Here is a 6,633-nt window from a genome sequence, read left to right as displayed (position 1 = left end):
AATACTATTGAGATATGGATGGTGGAGTATAATGCTAGAGCATAGATGAGATATGGATGGTGGAGTCCAATGCTAGAGCATAAGGGAAGAGTGAAGAAATATTTGGTTTATTTTTCACATGGGAAAATATTATAAGAATTTTATAAATAGTAAGACTGGTATATTTTAAAAGCATGCAATTTATTATAACATGACAAGCAGATAAGCAATAACTTATAACTAGTGTGTCAAAAGCCTATATGTGATAGCCTTAATCTCTCAGAAGCATGTATTGATCAATCCAAATGATGAACACAAACATACAAGAATTAAAAGACCGTATTAGATAATTCGGGAAAAACCCAATTCCTAGAATGGCAGTTTTGGAAGAAATTGTAGCTCCCCTCAATGAAAAAACAGGAGAAATATGTGAAAATAGACTAGATAGCCATTCATGAAGTGTGAAATATCAACTACATTCTGAAATAATAAATAGAATATCAGTGTCTAATCTACGTTATCATCAACAAAATAATAAACTTTGAAACCCATTTGAGTTAGATTCATCTTGTGAGCCATAGTGATGTTCAAAAACACCTTCATAATAGCGAGTCTCTGGAATTTCCATTGATATTGAGACTCGCTTTTGTTGTGAGCATTCTCATTTGAAAATCTCCAAAACACCGTTTAAAAAATGTTGAGTTAATTAATAACCATGAGTATTGCAATGAAAATGCACACGCTCTTTAACTTAGTAAGATATGTAGTTGATGGAAAATCAAGATATGTAGTTGAGGAGAATGTATGCAAGATATGTAGTTGATGGAAAATCAATGGGCAATGATAAGCATTTGATGTAATTTAGGTGGCAATGACAATCATTTATTATGTTTAGACTGACTAGCATTATTGTAAAATGATAACTTTACATGTCATGTTGATTACTCATTGCAAAGTAAAAAAGTACACTTTAGAATGAAAACATAACAACTTGTTGATACACCATTGAAATCCTTGAAATAAATCATGATTCCAAAGAAACTCTCAATTTCTAGCCCCAAAGAGAATGGCACCAGAAAGAATGGCACGAGAGACACTCCTTCAAAATACATTATGAATGTAGTTATGAACATGTTTGCATATTATTCACACACAACAATTATGCACCAATTTACATAGTTGGCAAGAAAGTAGTAATTCCCATAAGTAATGATTGTATAAAGAAATACAATGTTGTTATTCAAAACTCATAGTCTGCAAATAGCTCCTCTCCTGCATGTATATCATCTATGGATTCAATACAAATGTGACCATATTCTGCAATATCTATGTTCATCATGGGGTCATACCAAGGTGGAACATCAGGGGAAAATACATAACAAACATTTGGCTTTACATTGGTGTTTCTATTGCTGTTAATAAATCCTGCCACATTGCCATATGGAACATCACCAACAATATGCACCATATCCTTCATAGGGACAGTAGGGTCCTCTTGGATAGAGTACTTCTTTAGCCTTGGATGAACTCTACATAATTCCTTCCAGTCTCTGTAGGAGTACTTGTCACCTCCATAATGGAGAATAGTAGTCCCTCTCTTGATGGAGCCATGCACAAACAAGCCCAAGCTAGCACCTGTAATGGTTGACTCATGCACCTCGAAAGCCACATTTTTTATCCAAAACACTTCGTTCATAGGGACAGGTAACTTTGGTGGTCCAAATGGATCTCGTTTTGGTATGTACCTACTCAAGCTTGATTTGAACATATATCTATCTACATCACAAAAGAAAAATTCAATTAGCTACAACAACAGTTATATATATTGAGATAAAATCAAAAAACACTTTGACATATGTACCTTCATGAAAAATACGCATTCTGTAGTCGGTTTATGTAGCCCTTAGCAATGTATTTCTTGATATAGCGACCTTTGTACCCTAGGTCTATAGCCAATTGAGAAACTTGCATAGCATTCATGCTAGAGAGTTGCGGAGCATTCCTTAAAAGTCTTATTTGGGATGCATTGAGTTTAGGCACCTGGCCATCACCACCATGGGTTGCCCTACCACCTATATCCCTCTCTCTTAGTTGATCTGCAAGAGGAAGATTTCTTGTTTTATATTCCATTCTTGACCATGCATGATTTTCCTCCCTCCATTCATCAATTACTTTCTGGACAAGGTTGAAATCCTTATGCCCCTCCATCACAGGTAATTGTCCATACCGATTTGTCTCAATCATGCTGCGCACATCTTTAGTCTCATCGAGTTGTAGTAAGTACGGCATCAACTCTCTCAGTAGAATATTATCATCCTTGTCTTGTACATCAAACGTTGAAGGAAATATGCAATTTGATGGAGGGCTAATGTAAGCCTTGTATGGGGAGTCATCAACAAGGATTGTCCTTCTAGCATCACATCCAAATGCCTTTGAGATTTTTGCTAAGGGTTTGAACATTGCCTCAACACCAACCTTGTCAGGCCTATTTATCCTTGTCTTACTGTAAGTGTAGCATCCTTGCTGAGACCATATAACAAAGAAAGGGAGGCTCTCATTTGCATAATTTTGCAGCTTTCCTACCATTTCAAGTACGTTATACTCCATCGCAGTCGACCAGATACCTACATTAATTCTTTGTAGCAAGATTTTAAGAAATTCTATGCACCCAGGACGAACAATAATATAACTATTTTTGCCATGCATAATAGACAGATGTATTGGAGACTTGAATAGGCAGCGACTTAATAACAAGCCATTTAAGTCTAATATGATTGTTAATCGTGGCATATCCAAAGAAATTGTATGTGGATATAGATCCAAATTCTCCTTGAAGTTGCTGGCTTCTGAGTCATCCAAATTGTCAGGTGCTATGATTTCATACATGTTTGCATCAACAATAAGATTATCTAGTTTTGTCCCCAATGTTGAGACAGTACGTTCATCCATGTTCTCTTCTAAAAGTATAGGATTTGTGATATTCCTTGCAATTTTCTCCATTTTTGGGGTTATGTTTTCTTCTATACCTCCTGTATCCATCACGTAATTGATAGTCCCCATTTTGGGTGGTATGTTGTCCTCTACATTTGATGTCTCCACATCCTTCCATGCATCATTGGTCCCTGTGGAAGTTGAGGAATATAGAAATATTTTGATTCTTTAGAGCGTATTCAACAATGTCAAAGCACAAAAGCATATGAAACTAATAAATAACAATAAAGTATGAACATTATCCATCGTCGTTCACTGATTCCATTGTATTTTTGGGGAATGGCAAAAGTCCCAATCTCTCTAAAGGTCAATTGAGAATGCAAATAGTGCAATCTTTCTCTCTGAACTCATAGAGAGAATGGCAATAGTGCCATTCTTCTCTTGGGGTGGTGCTAGTGCCATTTTACATATAAGGTTATGGAGAATGCCACTAGTGCCTTTCTCTATACCCTCATTGGGAGGAGAGAATACTACTAGTGCCTCCCCCCATGTCCCAAAAGAAATGTACAATGCATGATCTGAAAGCATAGATACTGTATTACTTTGGTCCAATAGATTTGTAGAAAGCACCCAAATCAAAACTTTGGTAGCATAGTTAATACTATACAATTTTTAATCTCTGTAATGCTTTCAACTAACATAGATTCAAGAAAGGAACATAACAGTATTACCATTTCTACATAACCACAAAGAGAGAATGGCACTAGTGCCATTCTCCATATGAGGTCACATAAAATGTTAATAGTACCTCTTACGTATAACCTGACATAGGGAGAATGACACTAGTACCATTCCCCATGTCATAATGTCACACAATTTTATCATACCTAATGTTTAATATCTTTAATATAATGAGAGTATGTGCAATCGAGAAAATCCATAAAAGTCATATTATTTTGAAACTGAATACACAAGGCATAAATGAGTAGCTAAAGACCTTGCTCCAAATCTTCCAATGTAATCTTTGGGATAGCTTCAAGATCTGCTTTAGTTAAAGGTCGCAAGTCTTCAATGTGATGCTCACCCTCTTTAATTCCTTCGTCGATAGGTGAATCAGCTCTATGTGTCTCAAGAGGCCTCTCAATGCTAGACCAAATCTTAATATCGGGATTATTTGATGCATGTGCCACACACATAGCCTCGACCTCTGTCACCTGTTGGGATGTCTTCACCAGTGAGATCACTTTTCTTTTGCTTGACAATGCTTGTAATGCCACACATCCATTAGTAAAGACGTCAACAACAACTTCATGTTCCCTACTACAATAGCACCTGATGCACTCCTCAATGATGCCATGCTTCACAACCGCCTCTTTTTCATACTCATCGCCCTCATCAGAATAAAGAATATTGTCCTTAATTATTGTGTATGGCCTTGTGTTTTCTAACATGTGCTCAAATCCATCAAACCCATCATGTGAGCTGACAAATGACAAAAAACAAAAGGTCTCAGACAAACCCTTTTGTGCACTATCCGATTCATGGATAACACCCACAAACCTTCTATGCCAAAATCGAGCCTCTATCATTGCTTCCTTGAGATTTACCATCTCTATCATTGTCATAAATGATAGCAATACATACTGTGACGGAGTGGCAACGGTCTCCATCAAGACATAGAGCAACTTCTTGAAGGCATCCTTATCCCAACACATGCCTTTGGCAGATCCCTCTGAGGTGTCAAGCACACACACGCTGATTGGAAGTTGTCCCTTGGAGTGACGTGTTAGAAAGCTCTCCCCCTCCATCTCCATGTTCACTTGAATAATTGTCCAAGGAAAACAAGACTGCGATGTAGACTTGTTACCCTCTATTGAACTAATCACCCAATCAACATAGATTGACGTGGCTTTTGGGAAATCAGGTGTGGACTTGCCAACTTGCAGCTTCTCTTTGACCCATGACTCACATGAACCCTTGAAGCTGTGATAAACAATTGAATCAAATTTTGAAGTAAGTTGCAAGGGCATCCCATGTTTGATGTTGGGGCGAAGGGTGACGTGAGTTGAACTCCTTGATGAGCGCTTCTTTCAGGGCTCTATCATGCTTAATCTCCATTGCCCGTTGAGACATTTCAATGGAGTCCTTGTCTTTGCTTGACTTGACCAAGACTATTTCTTTAGACTCAATCTCTGCTTGAGGTGCACGTACATCTTCGTCTTCCAATCCTAGCAGACACCTCATATATGTTATTGTGGGATTTCGACCCTCAAGATCACCCTGCTTCACCAATGTCAAAATCCTGATCCATTGTTCGTAGATGTCATCATCGTATGTGACCATGTGTGTGTCCTTGGTAGCAAAGTTTGCGCCCATCGATATGCTTGCAATTCCTACAAAATTCTATATAAAAAAATCAACATCATCTTAGACATTCTTCTAATCCAAATCATGTAATAGAGATAATAATGACACTAGTGCGATTCTCCCATTACCATGTCAAAAGCATGACTTCATAACTAGAAGAATGGCTCTAGTGCCATTCTCACATCAGGGAATTGACACTACTATCATTTCTTTTACAAAGCCATAAACATTTTTGAAATAAAAAATGCATACAAAACAAAGTTTATTACTCACATCCCAACTTTGTCGATCTTTATGCCCTTTGACAAGGCCTTGGGCTGGTTTCTTTGGTCATCCGAATGCAATCCACTGTGCCCTTAGGTGTTGTAAGATATCGATATATGGTTGATTTTTCAAAACGGTCTGTGCCTCCATGTTGGCCATTGATGATATCTTACAACTTGCTTCAACTGGTGCATTGACAACAATTCTCGCCTTCCTCCATGTATAGAAACCTTTTCGTTGATTGAAGGCTTCTCCATGTGCTTTAGTTATAAATATCCTTGCAGCATAAATCGAATGCTGCCTTGCGAGAATCCAATAATTATACTCCTTTAACTTTTCCACCTTTATCTCTTCCTTGCACATCGGAGTATTTGTGCTATGTGGTAAGGCATAAGATATGCACATGTTGTAGGAGGTCATGCATTCATTGCAAAACTCTTGACCAAGTCACTGACATAGCTGAGGGTCAATGTCCTGTACACATATTGGCTTGGTGCTCTAAAGCAATTCATCACTAGGATCAACACCTCAAACTCCAAACCAAATGGGAAGTACTCTACGTACTCCATCAAGCCTGTCATACTTGTGTCCTTCCTTTCCAATTTCTTTTGTAGTGCCTTAAAGTCAACATCTGGCTGGATTTTCTTATACAGGATGATAGTTGCTTCAGATGATTTCTCACCATGTCCTGTTATATGTGTCTCACCACTCCCCGTTGCATCACCTCCACTTCCAGTTCCATCAGTGACTATTCCCATACCTCCCTGTTTTCCTCCTAAAGTTGTCTCTTTGTCTTTAGCCTCCAGTTTATCCCCAATGCTTGTTTTTCCATCTGACCTTATTTCCTTCTCACCTGTTGTTTCCTCCTCACCGGTCTCTCTAGCCTTCTCTTTCAATGTGTTCTGAGACACTTGAGAGCTTGATCCCTCAACATCACTTTTCTTGGTTCTTTTCGAAACTTTTCTACCCTTTTTTATATCTTTCTTTATCCCTTTTGTTACCAAATCAAAGCTTTCTAATATTTGTTGATTGGTATAATTTTCTGGCTCATTAATCCAACCCCTAGATATCATCGTGTCCTCCCCAGTAGCA

Source organism: Dipteris shenzhenensis, chromosome 9 (assembly GCF_047967505.1).
Source record: "Dipteris shenzhenensis isolate YYH24624 ecotype China chromosome 9, Dip_SZ_1.0, whole genome shotgun sequence".
NCBI classification, from domain to species: domain Eukaryota; kingdom Viridiplantae; phylum Streptophyta; class Polypodiopsida; order Gleicheniales; family Dipteridaceae; genus Dipteris; species Dipteris shenzhenensis.
The sequence above is the reverse complement of the archived record's forward strand: the minus strand, read 5'-3'. Positions refer to the sequence as shown.